The 27,800-nt window shown below is 37.0% G+C and overlaps 2 long non-coding RNA genes across 9 annotated transcripts in view; one reads left to right on the forward strand and one right to left on the reverse strand.

The window, feature by feature from the left end:
• LOC143684847 (uncharacterized) overlaps positions 1-27,800 on the forward strand; it is a 380,663-nt gene that overhangs the window by 276,070 nt on the left and 76,793 nt on the right. For all 6 annotated transcript variants that reach the window (XR_013176212.1, XR_013176208.1, XR_013176210.1 and 3 more), the window contains one exon: positions 15,624-15,734. This is a non-coding gene — a long non-coding RNA (uncharacterized LOC143684847). The remainder of the gene's footprint in view (positions 1-15,623; positions 15,735-27,800) is intronic.
• On the reverse strand, positions 8,572-17,646 carry LOC143684848 (uncharacterized). Of its 3 annotated transcripts, none has more exons than XR_013176220.1 (6): positions 17,571-17,646; positions 16,994-17,305; positions 16,637-16,690; positions 15,844-15,957; positions 11,147-11,202; positions 8,572-8,888 (listed from the first exon to the last, which is right to left on the reverse strand). It is a non-coding gene; the product is annotated as an uncharacterized LOC143684848 (long non-coding RNA). The 3 variants fall into 3 exon arrangements; XR_013176218.1 differs by having other exon boundaries at positions 8,574-8,888; positions 15,844-15,954; XR_013176219.1 differs by lacking the exon at positions 16,637-16,690 and having other exon boundaries at positions 8,576-8,888; positions 15,844-15,954.

Raw genomic sequence — 27,800 nt, forward strand, 5'->3', positions numbered from 1 at the left:
AATAAGAGGTTCTCTGGGGGTGATTCTTAGGTATAATTATAAGTAGGCTTAGCTTCTCCTTTGCAGGAATAAGTTTCACAGGGGCAAGACCCAAGACTGAGAACTCGGCCTATTAATTGGTAGTCCCCAATGCTAGTGAGAATATTAAGAACTCCCCAGGTGGGGAAGTTTTTTATTTCCACATTTGTCCCCAGTCCCTCAAGAGCTTTGCAAGTACTTTTTAAATTCTCTGCCCATATTACCCTGGAATGTATTAGGGCATCACATTAATCTGTACAAACCAACAAGATCTCCTTCCCTATTCAAGGTTCCATGTGATTATGATGTTTGAATATAGTGAACTTGCAAGATAAATTAGATAGTATGCTATAGAAAATATAATTTTTTAAATCAAATAAACATCTCTTCCTTTAATCTTACCCAGAATTTGAAGTTTCAAAACACAGTCAATATCATCCTTTACACTTTAGTCTGATTTACCTTAGGACTAACTAGATCTGCTTCACTTCATTCATGTCTCTAGTTGAAGTCTTATCTCCTTCTCTGCTTCTTAAACAGTTGCTGTTTGGGGTAATGTTGACTTACATAGTTGTAGAACTCTAGCTCTGAGTCTCAATTGTCACACCGTTACCCAAAGTTCCAGGGACTGATCAAGTCATATACAAATTGCTAAGCATCTCAGAATTTAGAAATAACTATTTCTAACTCAGGAATAGCAGTGCCTGTTGTAAGAGCTTACAATGTAGGAATAGTTGCAATAAGCCTTCCCCTAATAACCTGTGCTCTCAGATTCAGTTGTCAGAATTGCATGTTATACTAAGTCCATATTACTAAGATGTTATAACGTTTTTATTTTTTGTTTCTGGCTTATTTCACTCAACATGCTGTCCTTGAGGTCCATTCATCTAGCTGCATACCTCACAATTTCATTCCTTCTTGCAGTTAGTCAGTATTGCATAGTATGTAGAGACCATAGTTCACCCTTCCCTGCATCAGTTGATGTACCCTTAGGCCACCTCCATCAATTGCAAGTTTTAAATACTGCCAACATAAACACCAGTGTGAAAATGTCCATTCATGTCCCTGCTTTCAGTTCTTCCAAGTATATACCTAATAACAGAGTTGCAGAATCATAGGGCAACTCTATACTTAGCCTCCTGTGGAGATACCACACTGCCCTCCAGAGGGCTGGACCATTCTACTTCCCTATCAATAGTGAATAGGGAACAGTACATCCCTCTCTCCACATTTTCTCCAGCACGAATATCTTTGTTTATTTTTTAAACAGTTGTATTTACACACCATACCATCCATACTAAGTAACCAATCATGGTTCCTAGGATAATCACATAATTATGCTCTCACCACCAAAATCTATTTGAGGACATTTCCTTTTCTTCCAGAAAGAAAGAGGAAGAGAAAGAGGGAAAAAAGACTAAAATATTAAAAATAATACTAATAAAAAATAAAATAAAACAAAAAGGAGAAATACCACCACCAAGAACCCCATGTCCCTTCCTTATATTCCCCTGCTATTGACATTTGTCTTTAACATATTGCCTTTGTTACATTTACTGGAAGCATATTACAATGTTTTTGTTAACTACAGACTCTAGTTTGTACTGACTGTATTTATTCTGTACACCATCCCATTTTCAGCACCTTGCCATGTTGGCATTCATTTGTTTTCCCTCATGTAAAAGCATTCTTATATTTGTGCATTTGAGCACCATCATGGACCACTTTAGGTTTTGCTGTTATGCAATCCCAGTCTTTATCTTATTTCCGTCTGGTGTCATATATGCCCCTAGTTTCCTCTTTCAACCATACTCACGCTCATCTTTGTCCAGTGTACTTACAGTATTGTACTACCATCAGAGAGTATTCTACTATCCATTTCTGGATCTATACATTCAATCCTGTTGAATATTCTGTACTCCTTTAGCATCAAATGCCCAGTTTATGACCTTATGACCTCTTTCTATCTCCTGAAAACCTGTCTACTCTAACTCTCAAAGTTTGCTCATTAATGCTAGTTTATATTAGTGAGAACATACAGTATTTGTCCTTTTATTTTGTCTAATTTCACTCAATGTCCTCAGGGTCATCCACGTTGTTGCATGCTTCATGACTTTATTCTGTCTTAACTGCTGCTTAATATTCCATCATAAGATATACAAGTTTGTTTATCCACTTGTCCATTGATGGACATTTGTGTTGTTTTCAATTCTTGACAATAATGAATAATGCCGCCATAAACATCATTGTGCAAATGTCCATTCGTGTCCTTGCCTTCAGTTCCTCTGAATATGTACCTAGTAATAGGACTGCTTAATCATATGGAAATTCTATATTTTGCTTCCTGAGGAATGCCATACTGCCCTCCAGAGTGGTTCCACCATTTTACATTCCTGCTAACAGTAAATAAGTGTGCCTCTTTCTTCACATCCTCTCCAATAGTTCTAATTTTCTGTTTCTTTTTTTTTATAGTGGCCATTCCAGTAGATGTGAGATGATATCTCATTGTAGTTTTCATTTGCCTATCCCTAATAGCCAGTGAAGTTGAGCATCTTTTTATGTGTTTTTGAGCAATTCACATTTCCTCTTTGGAAAAATACCTGTCCTTGTCTTTTGTCCATCTTTTAATCAGGTTGTTTGTCTTTTTGTTGCTGAGTTGTCGGCTCTCTTTATATATTGTGGATATTAAACCTTATCCAGTATGTGGTTTCCAAATATTTTCTCCCATTGCATAAGCTGTCTTTTTGCTTTTCTGACAAAGTTCCTTGACATATAAAAGTGTTTATTTTTTAGGGGATCCCATTTATCTACTTCATCTTTCAGTACTCTTGCTTTAGGTATAAGGTCTAGGAAACCACCTCCTAACACATGATCTTTAAGATATTTCCCAACATTTTCTTCTGAAAGTTTTATATTCTTCACCCAAATGTATAGGTCATTGATCCATTTTGAGTTCATTTTTGTATAAATATGATAGGGATCCTTTTTCATTCTTTTGGACATGGATATCCAGTTCTCCAAGCACCATTTATTGAAGAGGTTGTTCTGTCCCAGTTGAGTTGGCTTGACTGCCTTATCCAAGATCAATTGTTCATAGATGAAAGGGTCTATTTCTCAATTTGATTCCATTGGTCAGTAAATATCTTTATGCCAGGTCAAAGGGCATGTTTTTAAAGGAACTTACTGAAAGCACATTCTAATTATATGGTGTGAAATAATTTTGTGTACTGCTGCAGAGCATTAATTTTCTCCCCAGTAAACATTATCTCCTTCCTCTTTATTAAGAAAACTACAATTTTGTTAGGTATATCAATCTTGCCAGTGAAAACAAGCTACATTTCCCAGTCTTTCTTGAAGGTAGATAAATGAGTCCCAGACAATAAAATATGAAAAAAAAAAACTGATATTATTGGAATTCATGGTGTGGGACTTTGGGAAGTTTTTTTTTTTTCTTTTTAGAATACATATTTCCCTTGTTTTCTCCTTTTATTCCTTTTGTTGTTTGCCCATCTCTTTCTGAACACAACTGTTATAGATTAGTTAGAATGAAGCATCCATCTTGCTAATAGGAGGAGATGGTTCCCACCCTAAGTATGGAAGAACAAAAAGTAAAAGAAGCTTGGTCTCTGATACTAAGCCATCACACTAATCTGGGCCTGCTTACCTACTCTTTGCTTATTATGTGAGAGAGAAATATGTTCTTTCTTTATTTAATTCATTGTTATTTGTGATTTCTCAGCTTAGCTCAGTTCTTAACTAAGGCACAGGCATTATTTCACTTGATTTTAACATTTCCTTGTGAGTTAAAGATACTGTTATTTCCAAACTATTAATGAAGAGACTAGGGTTGAGAATGTTCATGTAAGGTATCCAAAGTCACACAGCTCTCAACTGACAGGATTCTATACTCTGAACTTCTAATTTCAATGCAATTAATTTTCTTTTAAAGCTGTGTTTCTTAAATGGTCCCTCAATCACCTTTGTCAGAACTATTTGAATATGGACATGTGTATATTATAACTTGCAGATTTCTATGACCTGCCTCAGACTCACTGAATCAAATACTTGGAGGGTATGAGCCCTGGATTTTATATTTTAATATACAGTTTATTGTTAAAATTATATATAATAACAATGGAATTTTTTGATGCAGAGTTCTATGGATTTTAACACATGTATGATTCATTAAACCACCACCACAATCAGCATACAGAGCAGTTCCTTTCCCTGAAAATGTCTCTGTTTTCTTTTTAGTCATCTCCTATTCCAACTCTAACTCCTGAAACTACTGATGCCCTCTATTGCCTTAGTGTGCTATTTCTCAAGAATATCAAATAAATGGAAACATGATGTGTAACTTTTTGAAATGGAAACAAGATGTGTAACTTTTTGTACCTAATTTCTTTAACTTCGCATAAAGTCTTTGAGATTCATACATGTCATTGCACATATCCATAGTCCTTTCCTTGTCACTTCTGACTTAGTGTTCCAACGTGAGGAGGCATCAGTGTTGGTTTAGTTATTCACCCATTAAAATTTGGATTGTTTTCAGGTTTTAGCAATTGTGAATAAGGCTGAGATAGACATTTGTGTGCAGATTTTTGTGAGAAGATGAGTTTTCATTTTCCATCTTGAAATGGGATTTCTGGGTCATATGGAAATTATGTATTTAACTTTATAGGGAATTTACAAATTGTTTTCCAGAGTGACTATACCATTTTGTTCTGATTCTGAATTTTTAACAAGCATCTTGGGTGATTTTTAGGCACAGGATAGTTTTTTTTTTTTTAACTTTTTAATTGTATAGTATAACATATATACAAAGCAAAGAAATAAAAAAGCAATAGTTTTCAAAGCACTCTTCTACAAGTGGTTACAGGACAGATCCCAGAGTTTGTCACGGGCTACCATATGATCCTCTCAGATTTTACCTTCTAGCTGTTCCAGAATATAGGAGGCTAGAGGGCTTAAATACTTTTTTATCATCACAATCGACTTTTTCCCTTTTTTTTTTTTGTGAAAAATAACATGTATACAAAAGAGCTATAAATTTCAAAGCACAGCACCACAATTTGTTGTAGAACATATTTCAGACTTTGACATGGGTTACAATTTCACAATTTTAGGTTTTTACTTCTAGCTGCTCTAAAATACTGGAGACTAAAAACGATATTAATTCAATGATTCAGCACTCATATTAATTTAAGTCCTATCTTCTATGTATAATTCCACCATCACCCATTTGGGCTATGGCAATTCTAAATTTTTGATATCAAAGGGTCTGTTACTAATATGGGTTAGGGAGATGGAACTATCTGATATTCTGGAGAAGCTGGGCTAGGTTTCAGGACTTATCTGGACCAGGGACCCATCTGAGGTTGCAGGTTTCTGGAAAGTTACTCTAGTGCCTGGAAGCCTTGTGGAATCTTATATATTACCCTAGTGTTCTTTAGGATTGACTGGAATGGTCCTGGTTGGGGGTTGGCAGGTTATGATAGGTAGCAATGTCTAACTGAAGCTTACATAAGCACAACCTCCAGAGGAGCCTGTCGACTCTATTTGAACTCTCTCTACCACTGGTACTTGCTTAATTACACTTCTATTCCCCCTTTTGGTCAGGATAGAATTGCTGATCCCACAGGCACAGGATAGTTTTAAAACTCCTGGCCTAATGCCTCCGGGGCTCATCCACAGAGCAAATCTATTAGTTAATAATGATATAATGTATGGTGAAATGAGATTTGTTTTTCTTTATGGAAACATTCACAGTCTGTATCAAGTAAGTTATAATCTATGTTCAGAATTCTATTATCTGTACTTTTCACTAATTTAAAACATGTTCTTTCAAAGAAGGGGAAGGAACAGACAATATGACTTCACATCTAATATGTACAGACAATATGCCTTCACATCTAATAATAACTTGTTCTTTATTATCAAAATCCTTATTAGAACAATTTTCAGATATACTATCTTAAATGCACACAGGGAGTAGAGATGTTATATAAATAGTTGTGTTGAATTACTAGTCTGATTTCTTCCTAGAAATATATATTATTTATAAAAACTGTCTCAGTTATGTTTTTAATTTTTAGATTTTCTTTTATAAATAAGATAAAAACTGATTCAGAACCTATATCCAAAAAATGTAAATTAATACTAATCCTTGGTTTTCATAATCTATTATTGATTGAAGTTTGTCCCTCTTTTTTGTGGGATACTATCAATTAATACTGCATACCAACAATATAACTGGGCCAAGTAAAAATCATAACAAACACTTCAGAGACTTAACACAGTATTTGAGGAACATTGATTTCAATATACAGAAATGAAATTGGGCTACTACAATCTTTTTTTTTTTTAAACGATATCAAATACTCAAAACCCCGTATAGGCTATTTGGATAACATTCATTTCTACCATTATTATTGGAATCAATTTGGCACCATGTTTTCTGCAGGATAAAGTCAATTGAAAGTGTAAAGTTGACTGAAATATTTCTATACATTGTAATAATAGAGAAAGACAACATACAAAGTGGATTTCTGGTAAAAGATATTCCGAAGTGTACCCCATGGGAGACCCTAAGAAGCAAAACTAAGGCATAATAATAATAATAGCCCCTTTTGTTTCAACTGTGTAATTTGAAGATCTCATCCCTCCTGAATTAACCAAATTACTTCCATCCTTGCTTCTTACCCCTAAATTTGGAACCAACTAGTATTATTGAAAATTGCCCAAACCATCTCTCCTGTTGGGATTTTAGAGGAATAATTAATGAATATAAAGTGTTATGGAAATTTAATATGCTATTTAAGTAATTTAAAAACCCAGCTTTATTGCTTAATGAAAAGTCTAACAATTTCGGTGGTTTAAAATTTGTTTGTTTATTAGACTATATTTTAGCAAAGACTATATAATTGAATATTAGTGTGGTCTTTTGTCATAAATGTTTCAAATTTAATACACTCTTTTCATGTTCAGTGGCTACTAGGTTCCATCAGAAGGGCTTTTAAATGTATTTGATGACAAACATTAATACTATAAAAAAACACATCATTTTGTCATTTTAAAAGCATCAGATATAGTGGGTGATTTATTTACTTATATAAAGTTCCTTAATATTATTAGTGAATAAACAGAATATTAGCATGTGGCAGGTTTTGTGGTTGTTTCATTTGTGTATCAGAGCTGAATGTTTTGATTACTGTGCTACTGCTAAATTATAGTCAAACTTTCTAAGCCTCAATTTCTTATATATAATATGAAGACTGATATTTTACTTTATAGCAGTACTGAAAAAGTTAATTGGTATCACAAAATTCAGTTTTCTGGTTCTTGTAAAACTTTCCTCTGGGAAGCTAATGAAAAAAGACTTAAGATAGGCTATTTAAATGTTCACTAATCAGATATTTGCTGCAACTTTTACAGGCAGCACATAAAATTTTTGCATTTGTTATAAAACATAATTAAATAAATGTTCCCTAGGCAAACTCTAAATACTGGTTAAATTTACATTAGTTTCTTAATGGCCAAGCACAGAAACCTATAAGTCTAGGAGAGGCATACATGGTGCTCAATAAATGTATCAATAAATGTATAAAGGGACTTTTATATAGGATTTTTGCCTCTCAAAGGATGGCTTTAGAATTTGACATCAGGAAGTTGAGTGCTTATATCATAGGATAGCACAAAGAATGAGGAATTGATCATTGCTAACACTCTTGAACCTGAACAACAAATTATTTGTTTTAGCATATCAATGAATATTTATTAAAAAAACTCACAGAAAGAAGAAGTAATCCTTTGACAGCAAACCAAATAATAACAAAACAATGGCAACCTCTTAAGAAACTGATCTCCATACAATTTCAAAGTTTCACTGGGAAAGGGTGCTAAATATTGAAAATAATATCCTGGAATATTGTTTCTCATTGCTTAGCAATGAATCTAAAGTCCCATTGATTGGAAGGTACTCTATTATTTTATATATAACTAAGGAGAAATTACCTTGCCGATTATTATTGTAAAATGTCATTAATTGTACCAGTTTCAGAGATCAAAAAATGTGCATTGTAGAATCAATAAAGTATAATAAATAAAGCGCAAATTCAAGATAAATACTACTGGGAACTGAGGCTGGAAGTTTTAGTCCATACTAAAGAACAATTTGAGCAAAAAACAAACAGAAAAAAACATAGCTTTATTTTATAAAGTAGTATTGGATTACATTCCAAAGTAAAAGAAATATCCAAGTCTGTACTGATTTGCATAAATTATTGAAAAATAATAAACAGGAAGGAGGGGTATATCTACCATGCAGAATACCAAAAAATTTGTGTATACTCTGCCTTCAAAGAAATGAAGCATTATTCCCACCCCTTAATCATGAGCTACACATTGTGACTTCCTTCCACAGAGTACAGTAAAAGGAAAGGGGAAAAACAGAGTAACTTTACCATGGACAAGCCAGGCTAACCTGGTCTCAGCCCAGTGATCAAGATTAATATCAGCAGTGATGTCATGTTGATAGTGTGTTTTAGTTTCCTAGGCCGCTGAAAGCAGATTCCATGAAATAGGCTGGCTTTAAACAATGGAAATTTATTTAGTTACAGTTTAAGGCTGTGATAAAGTTCAAATCAAGGCATCAGTATGATGCTTTTTCCCAAAGACCAGTTGCCAGCAATCCTTGGCTCTCCTGCCACATTGCTAGGCATATGGTAGCATCTGCTGGTCTCTCCCTCTCTTCTGGATTTCGTTGATTTCAGCTTCTTGTTTTCATGGCTTTCTCATTCTCTTTCTCTCTGTATTCATTCCATTTATGAAAGACCCATATCTTCAAAAGATTAAGAAGATTAAGATCCATCCTGAATGAGTTGGGAAACATCTTAAGACAAGTAGCCTCATCAAAATGTTCTACTTAACAATGTGTCCACACCCACAAGAATGGATTAGTTTTAAGAACATGCTCTTCTAGGGTACCTACAGTTCTAAGCCACCACACTCCATTCTCTGGACCCCTTAAAAATATGTTCTTTCCATATGCAAAATACATTAATTCTATCACAATACCCCAAAAGCTTTAAATCATTTCAGAAACAATGTTTAGTACAAAGTCTTATCAAAATTAGTTATAGATGAGGTCTGTGCTGGGGCAGAATTCTCCTTTGATTGTAGACTTTTGAAATCCAGAGAATGGATTAGCTGCTTCCAATATGCAATTTAGGGACAGACAATGGATAAACAATCCCATTCCTACAGGGAGAAATTGGAAGGAAAACAGGGGTCATGGGTCCCAAACAATTTCAAAATCCTGCAGGACATGCTCTACTAGATTTTAAATTCTGAAAGCCATCTATAGAATAATGGTTTGTCCAATGGGACCTGATGGAGTGACAGCCCCAACATTTCAAGTGCTTGTCCAGTGACTGTGGTCTCCCCAAACACTGTCCTGAAGGCTCCATCCTCTGAGGACACTGGCATGACAGTCAGATACCTTGTAATCTCTGGAGAATAGGCTCTACCCCCTGAGAAAACAGGTGGCAGTCAGACTCCCCACAATCTTTGGGGCACAGGCTCAACTCTCTCAGAAGAGTAGGTGGTGGCCAGACCTCCATAATCCCCAGGGAATATGCTCCACCTTCTCTAAAGAGTGGGGTAGCAGCAGCTTTCTTAACAATGGGGCAGAAAGCTTGTCTTCTCCAAGTGCCAGGGCACATTCACCCTTTCTACACGCAAGGATGGACTAACTTTTTTAGCCTGAGAAGATATCTTTTGCCCAGATCTCAGCTTCCATTGTTTTGCTCCTGAAGTGGTTTTTTCTTTTATCTGTCCCTTTTAATCTAGGCTGGCAGTGGTTCCATTCATACAGATTTCCAAAAAAATTGTGTCATTTTCACATGTAATGTACAGGGGTCCCAACCATCAGAATGTGGGACTTTCCATAGATCCTTCCTGGATAAGTGCACCTCCAATTCTGACTTACTCTGAAATGGCTAACTGGTTCCATGTTCAGTTAAACCCTCACATGGGCACTGTTCTCTGAGGAACACCTTTGTGGAAGCTCAGAATTTTCCAAACTAATAATTTCTTGTTTCTTTGTGCTCAGAGTTCAGTTTCAGCTTATCCCTTTCCTCTCATATTTTACTATAAGTTACAAGGAGAAATCAGATTGCACTCTCCACACTTCGCTTGAAATCTCAGCTAAATATCCAAGGTCATCACTCTCAAATTCTACCTTCCATCCAACATCAGAACTCAATTTTAACAAATTCTTTGCCCCTTTAAAAGAAGGATTACCTTTTTTCCAGTTTCCAATTACACACTCATCATTTCTGTCTAAAGCCTCTTCGACATACCTTTAGTATCCACATTCCTGAAAACAGTCTCATCAAAGCATTCTAGGCCTTTTCTATCAAGTGCCTCTGAAGGCTTCCAGCCTGTACTCATTCCCACTCCAAAGCCATTTCCACACTTTTGGTATTTGCGATAGCAGCACCCCAATCTCCTAGTACCAAAATCTGTTTTAGTGTCCTAGGTTGCTGATAGCAGATACCATGAAATAGGTTGGTTTTAAACAATGGCAATTAATTAACTTATGGCTTGAGGTCATGAGAATGTACAAACCAAGGTATCATCAAGGTGATGCTTTCATCCCCAAAACCATCCTTGGCTCCTCTGCCACATGGTGGCATCTGCTGTTCTCTCCTTTCTCTTCTGGATTTTTCTGATTTCAGCTTCTTGCTTTCATGGCTTTCTGTTTCTCTCTGTGTGTTCATTCTATTTATAAAGGACCTTAGTAAGAGGATTGAGACCCATCCTGAATGAAGTAGGTCACACCCTAACTGAAGTAAGTAGCCTCTCAAAATGTCCTACTTAAAATGTATCTCAAACCATGGGTATGGATTAGCTTTATGAACACACTTTTCTGGCACACATACAGTTCCAAGTCACCACAGTATGTGATGGAGATAGCAGCTTACCTCTGGGGTCTGCTTCCCCCAACTAATAACCCCAGTCAAATAATGAGGAAAAGATTGGACAAATCCCAGTTGAGGGACTTTCTATAAAGCATCTGACCAATATTCCTCAAAATGTTATAAAAAAAATAAGGAAATTCTGAGACCTGTCAGAGCCGAGAGGAATGGAAGGAGACATAGTGATTATATCCTGCATGGGATCCTAGGACAGAAAAAAAAGCGTTAGACCAAGGAAATCAGAATAAAGTGTGGACTTTAGTTAATAACAATGTATCAACATTGGCTCATTAATTATAATAAATATCCACACTACCGGGAAACTGGATGTGAGATATATAGAACTCTGTACTATTGTTGTATAATCTTCCTGTACATCGAAAACTGTTCTACAATAAAAAGATGATTGAAAATGTGCATTAAAATCAACAAAATGCAGTATATAAAGCTCCGATAAGGGATAACAAAGAACTTCCTTCCCATTCTCAATCAGCAGATAAACATTGATTGGTGTATTTGCACCTAATGGATCCTTAATGAACTTGCCAAGGATAATTAATGAATATGGTATTTCATGTTGTGAACCTCAGGGAAGGAGATTGTTCCTGTATTTATTGAGCATCTTCACTTTTCGAGGCCCCATGCTAAGCACTTAATTTAAGGCTCATATCGACCTCATAGGAATTATGCATTTTATTGCATAAGGAATCAGGATCTAAGCTGTTAACAAACACGGATTAAATTGGTCTCCCTGTTCCACTCCCATCCCCACTGAGTGATGATGGTGGCATGGTTCTAACTCAGGGCTTTATGACTACAAAGCCTGTGTTCCTTCTTTTATAGTACCGTGTGCCTTGTCACTAGGCATAGTTTATCTATGTTTCCTGTGATAGTTCAGCTACAGAAGTTAGAGTTCCTCCAGCTTTTTCTTGAACATATTAGCACATATTAAACATTTTATTTAGAAGTGGGAGGAAGTGGCCTAATAGAAAGGACACTAGTTGGAGCCAGGAGACTTAGATTTAGATACTTGTTCTGCTACTATGTAACTGTACTATCTTCAGCACCTTTACCTACCTCCCCTAAGGTTTCTCATTGGTGAATTAGGAGCACAGTAGTTTCTGTCAAGGAGTGTAGGGAGCATTAAATGAAATTATACAGCTAAAAACTTTGCTAGAAAAAATTACCAGTGTTTCCCTTAGAAGGAACAATATTATAGCAAAGCTGTCTAGTAATTATAGTAAATATGTAAAGACTACAGTGAGATGTTTTTCAAGAATTTGGAAATGAAAAGAATGTTTGTCTTTTGAGAGTTAACCTTGAAAATCATATAATGGATAAAAACAGGCTCTCCTTCTAGCAGCAGAAATTGACATAATCTCCCTAGAGCTATTAATACAGCCAATGGAAGGACGTGTCACTCTGAGGTAGGGAATTCCGCAAACCATGGAAACTTTGAAAAAGAAGTCACAGAGACAAATATTTAATAACCCATCTAGGTCCTATTCAGGAGACAGGGAATTTTAGCCAGTAAATTTTTAAGTATTGTGGTCCCATTGCCAAACTCCCTACTGTGGGATTAATCTCTCATCCTGTCTTAATCTTAAACCATAAAAGATTCACAATAAGTTCCTTGCTCCTGCAAACCCTTTGACCAGTAACCACAGATCAAAATATAGTGTACATGTGCTTACAGATTATGTGGGCCTATCATGCTAACGTTGGTATTCAATAACCTGATTTTTAAAATTTTTACTCTAAGTAAATAGACTTTTATGAACTTGGCTAATGTGACTGAGCTATGGACTCAAAATGTGTTACTGAGAGAGTCTAGTTTCTGAGTCTGAAAAGTTGTGGAGCCACTTCTAACACTTTGTGTGTTTAAGCCATGAATTGAAGGTTTTTGCAAGATTTAACAAATAAAAATACAGAACACTCATTTAAATTAGAATTTCAGTTAACCAATGAATGAATTTTTAGTATGATTATGTCCTATGCAATATTTGGGATATATTTGTGCTGAAAAGGATTTGTTCATCTAAAATTCAAATTTAACTGGATATCCTGTATTTTGTCTGGCAAGATGCAGAATACAGAAAATCCAGTTAAATTTGAACTCCACCAGTTGCCAGATAAAATATGGACCTCTTTTAACACAGTTCCTGTGTTTCACTTACTTAAGGCTCTTAGCATAGATTCCGACACTTAAACGCTATAACTGCTAGCTAATTCTAGTTTTTTGTAGAAGTTATATTGAATGAGAAGTAATCAACTTTTTTGGTATCCATTTACTCAATAGAAAACAACAAATAAACGATACTTTTTTTGCTTCTATTGTGCCTATAAAGCCTCCAAATAAAAGAGGATATTTATAAACTTTCCAAAAATTTTCAATTTCTCCTAAGCCTGGATGATTATAAAATCATTTAAACTCCTCCACTTGAGATTACTTCTTGCTGTTGGGGGCCAAATTTGTCATAGACATTAACTTGATGATCCTAGTTTTTAAAAAGTAGTTCTTTTTAATCTAGCTACTTGTTGGGGATGGAAGTATGTCTCACAGAAAGCATGTCTATGCCCCAACCTCTGGTCCTGTGGGTATGAAGCCATTTGTAAATAGAACCTTTGGAGATTGACAGCAAGTGGCCTTAAGCCAATATGCTGAATTCCTTATGAGTAAAGGGAATTGGATGGAATAAGAGAAAACACAGGAGTGGCCAGAGTTTGTAGTCAAGGGAAGCTAGAAGAGAAAGGAGAAGACGCTGCCATGCACATTGCGATGTGATGGAAAAGAGAAGGTTGTCAGCCAGCCAGAAGATCCAACCCAGGAGGAAGCAATCCTAGCCTCTGAAAGCAGGCTAATAAATTCCTATTGCTAAAACAGTCCCTTTTATGCAATTTGTCTTAGCAGCTGGAAAACTAAAACATCACTCTGCATCTGACCACATACTATTAGCACAATGGAAGCAGCATGGACGGGACAACTGATGTGAAAGGATCTACAAACTTTTCGAGGTGACAGGCAATTGGCATTCAGGGTAGATGAATGTCAGAAAAGCCACTGAGGCTTATTAGCTACATTCTAGGCTAGGTAAAGCCCTACTAGACTTCTAAAAGAAAAAAAATTCTTGTGGGTAAATTTAAAAGTCCTTTTCTTTCTAGGTTTGGCTGCTAGACCAAAATTTCCATAAGATTAAAAGCTCTATTAACTGCTTTTTTCAATTATTTGGTGGACTGCTATTGAGGCAGCAACTTTCTCCAGATAATGTGTCAAGCCAATCAATAACGTATTCTCTTTCTTTCTTCCTTCTCTTGTTTGCATTTTTTCTCTAAAGAGAACCCTAATGTCATGAAATATGCTGCCTGGTTCACTCTCTGCTGGAGGGACTCCCTTAAAAATTGCCTCATGCAGAAGAAATCTGCCATCCTAAAGGAACGTTCTACTTGGACATGAATAACTAAGTAGAAATGACCAGTGGAGATATATGGCTAAGCTTGAGTTGAGGAAGCCTTTTTCCCTTTGACTCTGTTTGCTATCTCTCATTTCTCCATTATGAAAAGAGAATGTCATCATTAAAATATAAGCACTGAAAATACATGAAAAGAACTATATCATAAGAGTACTGTATATTTTCACTCACCATTCTACATTCATGCGTGCATCTATTTAACATGACAACCATGATAAGAGAGGGAAATAATAGTGAAGCAAATTTTCATTTTGTCGGAATTATTTGTAAAAGCTGTGAATTTTCTTTTTCAGCTTGTTTTAAAGAAGTGGCTAAAATATATTCTCCTTTGGTTATTTAACCTCAACAAAAATAAAACGGTGACTTACATTATGTATCTTGTGAAGTGATGTGGTTGGCAAAGCTGAAGTGCCTTCTTTAGGAAATAATTACCCTAACAACAACAAGCATTTACTTGGCTTCTTTTACAAAGATTCACAAGATGCTTTACAATTAAAATACAGTGAGCTGACCTACTTTCTTAAGGGTGTTCAGGAACAGGAATGTACAGATATGTGTTTAGTTTTAAGTGTCCAGACAGGGTACTATGAATAGATTTTTGGAAGGAATTCTATGACTCCAAAATCTTGGAGCTCATGAGTGGGATAAAGCAAATAACCTGCTGACTCTGAGCTTAATGATCAACCAGGGACATATGGTCATCACGAAAGATCGAACAAATTCCCTGGGCCTCAGCCATTAGCCGACTCCTCAGTGGAAGACACACTACGTAAGTCAGTATTGAGTTTTATGGAGATTCAATACTGGAATATGTACCTGGAGACCTGAACCACCTCAGCAGCCCTGGTTATTCATCTAGAACTCCAGGTCACAGGAGGTGGCTATATCGCTGGTGACCAAGGCCAAAGCTATACTGTGAAGTAGACTGTGTAGGGGGAGGAGTCTATACCTTGCCACCCACACCACAGCTCTGATGGAGCAGATTTCTCTGGGGCCAGCCCTAGTAACATCCAGGAAGGTTTATGTATGGTACTGAGAGCTCTAAAGACTTCATCTGACTTTTCAAGCCAAAACAGCCTTAGCCAAGTTGCTCAGCCACCCACTCTGAATGTTAAGGGAACGTTTATCATCTCTGAACAGCCTTCCTTACTTTTAGGAACCTCTGCTAGGGAGATGACTTGAAGGAAGAATCTGAACACTTCCCAGGGATTTGAGCTTCACCTGGGCATCCTCAAGGCTCTAGGCCCCCAAAGGCGCAGTCATTCAGGTATGTGGAAACGACCAGCCAGTGCTGTTTTATTGCAGAAATTATAGATAATGAAGTATCACACCTAAACTCCTTTTCTAAATAACCAATATAAAATATATTCCAATACCGGTTAAATCCGTGTCTCTCAACGGAGGGCACTTTTCCGCCTACCCCACAGGATATTTAGCAATGTCTGGAAATATTTCTGGTTGTCACAGCTTGGGGGTGCTACTGGAATCTACTGGGAAGAGACCAAACCGTTGTTAAACACCCTACAATGCACAGGACAGCCCCTCATGACAAAGCGTTATTTGGTCTAAAATGTTAATAGTACCATAGTTGAGAAAATCTGGGTTAGATCAAATTATATTAAAATCATTTTGGTCTGGTTGGGGAGGCATTCAGATAATTTAAGAAAGTTTCACTCCTATAATTATGGCCTAAATTAGGGTATAGACACATATGCTGCAGGATTTGAGATCTCTCCCAACCAGTATTCATACTTCTCCGGAGGATAATGAGGCATGGCGAATGGAATGGTCGCATGTACGGTGCTGCGGTTTGGGTGGCAGCACCACGGGCCATGGAGGCATGTGGGCTGTGGGAGGTCTTAGCTGTTCGGTGCATTCAGAACCTCACTAATTAACGTGCATCTCAAACTATCCATGCCTTATACATTCCCTATGGTCACCAATAGGGGACTTTGCTTTATTCACGTGGACCTTATTACCAGCATCTATCATATATCTCTATTCTTTGAAGGCGCAAAAGTTGAGTGACTCTCAAACCACTTTAGCATCTCAATTGGCCTGAAGACAGAAGACAGTTGCCCTTCAGTATTCAGAACATATGGGCACAGTAAGGGCAGGACCAGGTCAGGGGAAAGTGACTTTTTAAAACTGAAGGTAGTAATACATTACCCTTTTGCAGAAAAACTTCTTCCAACCAGATGGTATTGGTGACATTTTCCAAATCTGCATTTTAATAGACCAGAATATAGTCTCAGGTAGAGGGGCTTCACTTCAACAAATATGATGAAATGGTTATCAGTGATGGTATGGGTCTATTTGATAAGAATTAAGTGTTGGATGAGTAGTGCTAGTAGTTATTGGAAGTAATTGGGTTACAAGCAATGAGTGAAGTTATTTGGTGATTTGCTATGGGAAATGGTGATCTCTAAAGAGTCAGAAAAAAAGGAAAGTTAAAGGACCAGGATTTGGGAATTGTTATTAATCAGAGTCTAGGAACATAATCCTCCAATTCCAGAAACCTCTCACCTGTTCTTGAGTTAAACAGAAAATTCCCTCTTCGGTAAGATGGGCCACTTCTCAGATACTGTGAGTATCCTTTCCCACTTTGTTTTGATATTATTTTATTTAATAGTTTTCTGATATTGATTTGTTCTCTTGAGTAACCCTATTCAGTAGACAGGAATGTCCGACACCAGGTAAGGGGCCTTCGTTCTCAAGCTAAAGATCTCACCCAGAACTTTCCATTTTTTAAAACACTTGAACTTCCACATGATTTTCTTGGATCTGAATACAAATTCAGTGAGGTCAAGGAGCAATTAATCTTATTCACCCGCTACACTGAAAAGGAAAAGGAAAATCAGAAAGGCCCATTGCTTTGTCAGCATTCAGTCAGTCATGCTACAGCTGAGACCCTAGAGCAAGTCTGCCAACCCTTTCCATAATACTGTTATCCTAGGAGAGTTAATAACATGGAGGACAGGGTAAGAAAATGAGCCTCAGGGATGCAAAATGTAGCTCTTTCACTCTGACACTTCTCATAACCTATATTTCCCGCCGTGCCGCCTATCCCCACCCCCACCCCCAGCCCAGTTCTGCTGCCTACCTCCTCCCAGTGTTTTCTGTGACTGGGGGGGTTTCCATTCAGGAGCCTGTTGGCTGACTCACATTCCTCTTTCATATCCTGGAGACATTGACTATGACATCAGAAATGAGGGGGAGAGAAACAGTGGCATCTCCAGAGACATGCTTAGAGCAGGTGAGATCCGTTCTCATAGCCAGTGAGAAGAAGTGACACTTACAGGTTGAATCCAGGGGTCAGAAGAGCCCAGTATTTTGAATCCTTCTTGATTTGTCCTTCTTGGGTTTTAGATGATCAGACGCATTGCTGCATCTGTCTGCTCTGGTATTGTCGCGTGTAATACTAGAGTTGAGGATGTATAAATGACTTACTAAAAGGAATAGTAGATAACTTTATTTTGAAAGGTATTAAACTAAAAGGTAAATGTGTCCTAATGAATTGAATGTCTCAAATCATCCTGTTCATCATTTCTTTCATAGTCTCACCGCATTTAATCGACCAGATACAGTAATAACACTTTCTGGCTTCTTTGTTGGTCTTAATGGTTTACTGATCCAATTCCTTTGGCCAGGAGGAGGGGAGGGATGTACATGAGATGCTTCTTGGGGCACAGCTTTCTTTCCTGTTTGTGACTATCCTATATTTAATTATTACTACAAGGACTATCTTTAAAAATATTGAAAGGTGAAATGATTAAAGAAATTTCTAAGTCAGAAGATTATGGAAAAATTCAATCATATTTAAGATCATACCTAATTGACAAAATAATTCAATACACATATTTAGGGGGATTGAAAATTAACTTGTATATTGTCTATCAGAGATAGGGAGTTTGAGAGGTTAAAATGTCACAGACTCTGTGGTGTAGAGACAAAAACCTCAGGAAAGCAAAACCCAGCCAATAACAAGTTTCTTGCTTTAAATTGCCTGTTATCAGATACCAAATTTATTTAATAGCTTAAAGGAAGAGTGTATAAATTAGTTTATGCTTTTGTATCTTCAGATGCAAAGATTTGTCACCTGGTTTCAGTTTGAAGTGATTTTTTTAGCGTACTCTTGTTTTGTTTTGTTTTGTTTCTCTCAGAGGAACAATGGGGTAAAATCCCTAGACGCCCATTCTGTTTTTTCATGAAATGCCACGCACCTCTGGTGCTGCTTAGGTTCCATGATTGTGTACTTTATGTTCTGCCAATTCTTATTCATTCTTATTCCTTATGAAATCTCTGTACCAGAAGATTTGGGAGTAAAATGATTTGCAACAATAACTCGCTACAGCACATGAAACTGTTGCAGCCTTTTGTTTCCATCTTCTCTGATAAAAGAAAGAAAAATGTTAAAAAAATTTTATGCTGCAAAGTCCCCAAAGAACTTTCTCTAAATGAAAATTGAAATTCAAAATCCCAAGCTGAAAACTAGGACTTTAAAATACCCCTGATCAGTGTTCGTCATCTAAATTTAGCCGCAGTACATGGACAGGTTTTTAATTAGGAAAGTGTGAAAACAAATAGAATCCTAAACAAATTTCTTATTTTGGAATATTCATGTGACTCTAATGCTGAGGATTTGCAAGAATGGGCCTTAGTTTTGTAAAACTTTTTCTTATTGAAAAGAGTTGGGGATCCCCAAATTTCTATGTGTTTCAATAATATTTGTGTATATGGATGGGTGATTGTTTTTAATAACCTGTGGTAGGCTTACTGCTTGCTGGTTGGAAAGTATATTCTTCTTGCTATAAATCCGATTTCTGAGATTCTCTTGATTCATTTAAACAGTCACACTAGGTAAATATTTCTTGAAATCCTCCTTTTCTTTAAGTGTGTTCAATAGCAGATAAGTAAATATATAACATTGTAGTCTAAAAATCTTAGAAAGGCATCTGTGAACATATCTGGAAACCATAAACAGACATTTTGATGATTTATTTGGAAGTTTTAAACTGAGTGGGGGATGCTTCATTAATATGCTTCAATAAAGAGAAAAGCTAAAGAAACATTCTTCGTATTTCCTGGGATAGAACCTCAAAATCTTAGAAATGGTAAGAGAAGTTCCTAGGAATCTGTTTTTCATTTCTGACAATTTTCTTCCTTGGTTTGGTCATACCTGGGAGCATTGAACTGAATTCAGTATAATTGAATTTAACACACTTTACTAAGTATGTTAAAGGACAAAAAAGCTAAGTAAAGACATTGTACTATATGCTTCGTGACATATCTCATATAACACTGAATTCTGCTAGAGCATTTACATCTATTGTAATTGTGTTGCTTTTTCTTCTTGCAAGTTCCTTGTATATCTGTATCACCAGCACTTAGCACTGTGACAGGTACACAGCAGACACTTGGATGTGTTTATAGAGTAAATGTTGAAGTTGATTTTGTAATAGGAAAAGAAATTATACCTAATGTGAATTTGTTCATGTGTTGCTTCTTTTATTGACTCAACTTCGTTAGGTCTGCCAGATTAATAACTTAAACAAGACTTTCAGACTGTTATGGGTTGAATTGTGTCCCCCCAAAATATATGATGAATTTCTTACCTCATCCCTCAAAATGTGATCTTATTTGGATATCAGCTCGTATCAGGATGTAATTTAGTTAATATGAGACCATACTAGTGTAAGTGGGCCCTTAAACCAATATGACTGGTGTCCTTATAAGAAGAGGAGAAGAGACACAGAAATATAGAAACAGAAATGCTGACACAGAGAGGGGAGGATGCCAGGTGAAGACAGAGGAGAGACTACAGTTAGGCTGCCACAAACCACACAGTGCCAGGAGGATTTTTCCTTGGCTCTTACACAGGGAGTGTGGCCCTGCTGATATCTTGATTTTAGACTTCTCATCCATAACAGAGAGAATACATTTTCTTATTTTAAGCCAACCAGTTGGTGATACTTTATTAGGGTGGCCCTAGGAAACGTCAATAAGCCAATATCTTGGGTTACTAGGGGTAACATATATTAAACAATATTATAAATGGGTCTCTTTTACTCTGCCTTCATGAGTATGAGTGCCATCTTAATTGACCCAGAGTCATCTTTTGGGGAAATGGTTTGTAGGAGGGAACCTAGGGATACTACAGGATGAATATAAAGAAAAAATACAGGGTAACCTGCAGCTTTGGACATTCAAAATTGATTTTGCAGTAACACCGTATCATTTCAAATCATACTGTTTTTCTGGAAAAGGGTTTTCTGAATTCCTTTAGCTCCCATGTAGCATAACAAAAGTTTCAATTGGCTTTGGAGTCAGCCAGAAGAAGGATTGATTTAGGGATAGTGAAAGGAAACTCAGGCTCTTTCTACTACTTGGGAATTGCTCCACAGCACAATAGAAAAGGCGCCAGGAGGAGAGAGAGCTACTCAAATGTATTTGTCTAGGTTTTCCTTTCAATAGGCTTAGCTCACTAAAGTTAGTGTCCTACTGTGGGTAGAGGGCTGGGAAAGGGTTCTTCCCTGTACTCCCAGTTTCAGACTTTGGAAAGAATATTTCCTGAGGTTACCCCCAAACCACCTGGGGCATGATAATATCAAATTGAAGGCTCAAATGGGCAATTTAAACCACGAAACATTTTAGCTTTCCTAAATTATCCATAATTTCCAGGGAGTATAGATGCTGAATTGAGCTCTGGAGGACTAGCCAGCAGGTCTTTTCTGGCAGATTTGAGAAGTAAATTTGCAAAAGTCTAAGGTAGATGTCCGGACCAGGAAACTAAAGAAAGGACGTGTGCAGAGTCTTCAGGTAGCAGGAATTGATAGGAGAGCCAGCCAGCTGCACCCAGCTCTGGCCAAGCCAAGACAAGACTGTACACTTCTCCAGTCAAAGCCTTAGCTAGGAGTACAGAGCAACCAACAGACAGCTGAGTAAGAGACACAATCCTTTGAGACTACGTGACTTAACTTGACAACCTGTAGGTGAGAATTTCTCGAGTATCTAATTTTGTATTACCTCTTGTCTGCATATTCAAGTTGTAATTAAATACTGCAACGTTAATTATGAGAGGAGCAATTGTTAACCAAAATTTGGGGACAGAATGGACTTGTTTCAACTCATCAATGATCACAAGGTATTCATAAAGGGCAAGTCCTGTGCACTTGCAATTCTTGTATCAAAAAGTGATACTGAAAGGAGGACCTCATCCTGCCTAAATCCTCTGAGATCCATTATTCTGGGACACAGTATAAACAGTCTTGAGGCCATCTATTCTGGGGGTTAGGATAGGGAGGCAATAATTGCTTTCAATTCTCTCTATAATAATATCCACAATAATGACAACTCAATCAATAATACAGGATCCTAGTTAGAAATGCTTCCTCCATTGACTCCTATTCAGCAGCAACAATAACTATCTATTGTATACTAAATTCAATTAACATATATAGTCTTTTTAAATTCTCACAGTCACTCTGAGGATAGAAATTATTATCTCCATGTTTTAGGGAAATTGGTTATCAAAGAGTACATGCAAATTGCCATATATGACAACTAATAAGAGGAAGGGGCCTCCATTTATTGGGTGCCTACCATGAGTCAAGAGCTTTACATAACTTAATGAAATTAATCTTCATGAAACATTATCAATGGGGTATTGCTATGTATATTTTACAGATGTTGAAAAATTAAGCAATTTGCTCAAAAATGCACAGCAAGATTAGAACCCAGTTCTGATCTGATTAAAATATGCAGCTCTTTCTACTCTTTGATCTTGCCCATAATTGTGCCTATTTGAAGATCAATTTGACCACTATAAAATTCATAATTTATTACAGAGCCTCATACATTATTTGTAGCCTCATATATTATTTGAAGGATGAAAGAGCAAATCAAAACATAACAGATTGAAACACAGTCTGAACTTTCTGTGTCTCCATTGTCCTATGCTGGACAACCTGCTATGGTGGAGGAATTAAATGAGATACTGTCTGAAAAGTGTAAAACATAGGCCTGGTACATAGTAAACACTTATATCATTTTTTCTTCCTCTCTAGCCTTAGAATTAATTCACATACACATGATTATATCTATATGTGTGTGTGTGTGTAATTTGATTTGTACTGTAAAGCTGTAAAGTTTAAACAAAATATTTGAGCAGTTTACATTTGTATTTTTTTATAAATGCAAAATAATTTAAAATAAGATTTTATAAAAATATTTAATCAAATACATAAGTAAGAAGAACCATCACAATTTGATCAAGTCCAAATATCTTACCATTATTAAAATTATGTAATCTTGTTTTAGTGTTAGTTGGCTCTATATTGTTTAAAGAAATAGTATTGGGTATAATTAGGGAAAAAAGTTTAACTTAGTTTGCAAATAAAAATGCTCTAAAATACTATACCGAATTATGCTTTTAATAAAAACTGTAATTAGGGAAACTACATCTTGATAAATATATAAAGAAAAGATACTTTGCAATGCTGGGCAACAGAATGTCTTTGTAGCCCTCTGGCTCCCTGGGATTTCAGCTAGTCCATATGGTCATCTATTAGGGGGCCTGAAGACTGTGGGTGATCTCCAAGACCATATGTGCTGTGATACCTAGGAACAACTGGAGCTTGGCTAATTTCGTGGCAAGAACCTAAATTTGGAATTAATTCATTTTTTTTTAGCAGAACTCAAACCTCACTGTTATTTTTACACATAGCTTGGTTTGGATATCATTAACTTTGAAATGGGCTGCAAAAATACATCTGTTTTCAGTAACCAATATCATACCTTTCCTACTATGGAAAATTTTTCAAAATGAAGAGAAATAATTTTTGCAATTCTCCGTTAGGGGGGAGCAGTATTGAGATTGGCGCCACCAGTGGGTCGTCATTGGTATTACAGCTGTGAGTGACCTGGGTTACCTCTGTGCCAAGTGTCCTTTAGTTTCAGAGCTGAGGTAAGAAAACACGAATGTGCAGCCACTGAGATCGTGGAAAAGCCCACGCGGAATGACTAAACTCAGGAGTGGGCAAGAAGAGAGTCAAAAATAGACAGAAAATAAAGATTTGATAAGATCGTTGAAATTATGGGATGCAGAGAGAGAGAATTTTAAATAACTCAGCTTCCCCAAGAGTCCTGTGTGCTTTGGGCGATGGGGTTGCCTCTCATATCTTTATTCTGCTGTCTGTTCCTAGATGAGCACCCTCTTTTGCAAGAGGCCATCTCATTTAAATGCTTTACTTCCTCATATCACTAGCACCATTAACAAATAAAGCACAATGTAACACCAGGGACTAGGAAATGGCAGACAGAGTAAAGTGAGAGGACATTCAGAGGGACTGACAGCGAGTTGGGTTCTCTGTTTAAATTAAACCAATTAATTATTCACTTCATCTCCAATTTCACATCGATCATTAGACCTGATTAAAGAAATGCCAGTGATTTGCGAAGCACCATTCAAGACTGGTGGAAAGTATTATATTATGAAGTCAAAGAAAATTCTTTTTACATAAAAGACAAGTAGCGGGAAATGTCCTTATGATGACTGATGCATTTATAGAGAAGGAATTCTATACCTCGAAAGAGGAAAGTTGTACTTTACATTGACAGAACTACTTTTCTACCTCAGTATCTTTATGAACAATTTGCACTGGATTTAGAAGCATTAGCTCTGACTCTCCTTAGGTTTCACGTATCAAAGACTATATCTGATATTTAGAAGCAAATTAAAAATTCAAATAAACTTAATATAAATGCCAACATTTATTTCATTTCCTTTTATAAGTTAGAAATCAGAAGGGCAGGGGGTGCTCTCCTAATTTGTATTATGTTGTTTTAAATTCCTGTTTGTTCTGTCTTCTGATTTTAAAACTTGAAAATATGCCAGGGAGATGCCACACTTGATTCAGCAATGTGTTGTCAGATTGTTAGGAAGCAATATTTTCAACAGAAGTAAATCATTTAGATAATATTAACTTTTTTTTTCTTTTTTCTTTTTTGCATGGGCAGGCACCGGGAACTGAACCTGGTTCTCTGGCATGCATGGCAGGCGAGAACTCTGCCTGCTGAGCCACTGCGGTCCACCCAGTAATATTAGCTTTTATGTTCAAAATTGACTTGGGTTGCTCTCAACATCAAACTTAATAGAGAACTACAAAAAGGGAGAACTAATGCTTAGGTATGTAAAACGTTCTGGATACCTTAAGCACTGATCCTCTCAGTACAAAGTACTAGAGATACAAAATTTATTATACATTTGCGGAAACTGATATAGAAGGATGTTGAGATTATGAGTGGGTTAGGCATGCTGCAATGGTGTCATAAGTATGAAAAACATAATCCTGTTACTGGTTCTACACCCTGGATGCTGGAGTTCATGCTGAACAGAGGTTCACCCAGTTAGTTTAGGTGAGCAATTATAATTCAGAAGACTCCATTCAACTTTCATTCAAGATAAAGGCAATTAAAAAGTAATTATCCAATGGAATAATGAAATTGTGACAATTGAGCTAGAGCTAAGGGAAGATTATGGCTCCAGGTGATGAGAATTATTTCCACCAAGAGCCCTGTGGTACTTTCTCTGCCAAGTTTTTGGCAGAGCCCTACAAATAACAAATTGCATTCCTAAACTATTCAGCAAATATGTACTGTATGTATCAGTCAGACCCAAGTCAGGAGAGAGAAGCCACAACACTTACATAAACAGAGAGAATTTAATATAGACAGGGAGGATCATTAACTAGCTATCCAGTCACTAACCAAGCATCTGAAAGGCTAAAGATAAAATTTTAAGTATCAGGGGAGTGGCAAACACAGGAAACAGCTACTATCCCATAAAGCTGAACAAGGAAAATCAATGGAATTCTGTAAATCTACAGATTATACCACTGATAGATGTATTATGATCCGGTAAGGCAGAACCATATTCTGAATCGGTATCTATTTTGGTGAGGATGAATTTTGTCCTTCCCATGATGGAAGAGGTCCACTGTAGTTGTTTTAGTCAGCTGGGTTACCTAAATTCATATGACAGAAATGAGCTGGCTTTTAACAACTGAAATTCATTAGCTTATAAGCTTACAGTTCTAAGGTCATTTAAATGTTCAAATCAAGTCATCATCAATATGATACCTGGACTCTTCTGACAGGTGGCAAAGCACATGGGGTGTTTGCTGGTCTCTTTTTCTCTTCCAGGCTTTCAGCTTCTTGTTTCAGTGGCTGCTTCTCTGTATTTCTCTGAATTTCATCCTCTTATGAAGGACTCCAGTAAGAGGATTAAGACCCAGCTGGGGCACACATCAACTGAAATAACCTAATCAAAAGCCACTCCCCCCCCCCCCACAATAGGTTTACACCCACAGGAATGGGTCAGTTTTAAGAACATAATCTTCTAGGGTCCTAAAGCCTCCAAACCATCATACTCCACCCTCTGGACCCCCCAAACATCTTCTTTCCAGATGCAAAGTACATTCATTCCATCACTATATCTCCAAAAGCTGAAATCATTTCAGTAACAATATTAAGTACAAAAAAAGTCTCATCAAAATCAGTTACAAGTGTGGTCCATCCTAAGGCAAAATACCCCTCAGGTTATGGATCTGTGGGACTTAGACATGTTATCTGCTTCTGATATACAAAGGAGACATAGCCATAGTGAAACTTTCCTATTGCCATAGGGAGAAATTGGAAGAAAAACAGGGGTCATGGATCCCAAACAGTTCCAAGAACCATTAGATTCCAAAGTTTAAGAGTTATCTTTAGATCAATGCCTTGTCCTCTGAGCCCGATGAAGTGGCAGCTCCACCCTTTCCAAGTGTTTGTGCAGCAGCAATGGTATCTGTTCCATTCTCATCAAGCATCTGGTGGCAGTCAGATTGCAGACAATCTCCAGGGAACTGGTTCAACCCCAGTGAGGTGGTGGCCAGACTCTCCCAGTTCCCAGGGAATTTGCTCCACCTTCTCTGAAGTCCGGTGGCAACACTCTTCCTGAACAATGGGGTGGTGAAGCTCTTGCTTCCATGGTTTTATCTCTGAGCTTCTGTGGCTTTCTCTGAGGTTCATGCTCTTATAAAGAACTCTGGTAAGAGGATTCATACCCACCTGAGGCATGCCTCAACTGAAATAACCTAATCAAAATGTCCCACCCACAATAGGTTTATACCCAAAGGAATGGATCAGCCTTAAGAACATGATCTTCTTGGTTTCATAAAACCCCAAATCATCATAGTAATCAACCTGTGAAGAGGTGGCTGGCTGGTCCTTCATGGATACATCTGCCATATTGGGGGCTCAGTGGTGCTTTCTTCTTTTGGTTGGCAGCAAACTCTGCAGAAATTTTAACATATCACACTGAAGGAGGGCTACTTTAGACATGGGTCTGGTGAGCAAGCCATGGATGTTTGGGGGAAAAGACAGACTGACATTCACAAAACACTAATTGATCACCTAATTATTGAAAGTCATCTTTGTAGTGATGCTCTTTGGTAAATATTCACATGAAATACAAATTCCTCATATTCTGTGCCTATTCTGCTAAGTCCATCTACATATCTGTTATCCAGATTACCTCATCACTTTTCTTTCAATCCAGTTCATTCCTAATCCCTAATCATCCAGTCAAGTCATTAGTTACTCCCTTTAAATTAGTGCCTACAAATATACTCTATTTCCATACAGAATAAAAGTCAGATATACCACTAAAATCTCTTCCTACTGAAAGGATATCCCTTTATTATTATTATGATGATGATGATGATTCAATCTCCTCTAAATGGAGTTTAATGCTACAGACCTCCATTTTAAGTTGGTTCTATCATTTCAAGCAAAACCACCTGGAAACCAGCCCCAGTGTTTTGTTTCTCCTCAATTAAGTGGCCATAATAAACTCTCCCAGGAGGCAGTAAATGTGGATGAGGAAGAGGACTCAGTGCATCAGGAGTATGTGTCAGAGAGTCTGAGACTAGAGCTCAAGTGTCTTACTTGTGTCTTCTAAACCAGCTCAAGTTTAATCTCTTATAAACCATTTCCATTTGTTGATATAGTACAGCTGTATATGATAAATATTATGACTTAGTGGATTAGATTGTACTATATGATGGGTACTTGATGTGTCATGGTTAAGTGTTTGGTCTGTACCAGAACCCAATAACAAGCTAGGTGCTATTTCCCAAAAGGACAATGGTTATCTGCAGAAGAGAGCAAGTATTTGATCCAAAATCCTTTAGGTATTATTCTTTTATACTGCTTGCCAGAGGGACCACACAACACCATTTGCCACAGTTATTTTGAATACCATTGGATGTGCTGGACCTTTAGGTCCAGCTGG

Source organism: Tamandua tetradactyla, chromosome 5 (genome assembly GCF_023851605.1).
Source record: "Tamandua tetradactyla isolate mTamTet1 chromosome 5, mTamTet1.pri, whole genome shotgun sequence".
Taxonomy (NCBI): Eukaryota; Metazoa; Chordata; class Mammalia; order Pilosa; family Myrmecophagidae; genus Tamandua; species Tamandua tetradactyla.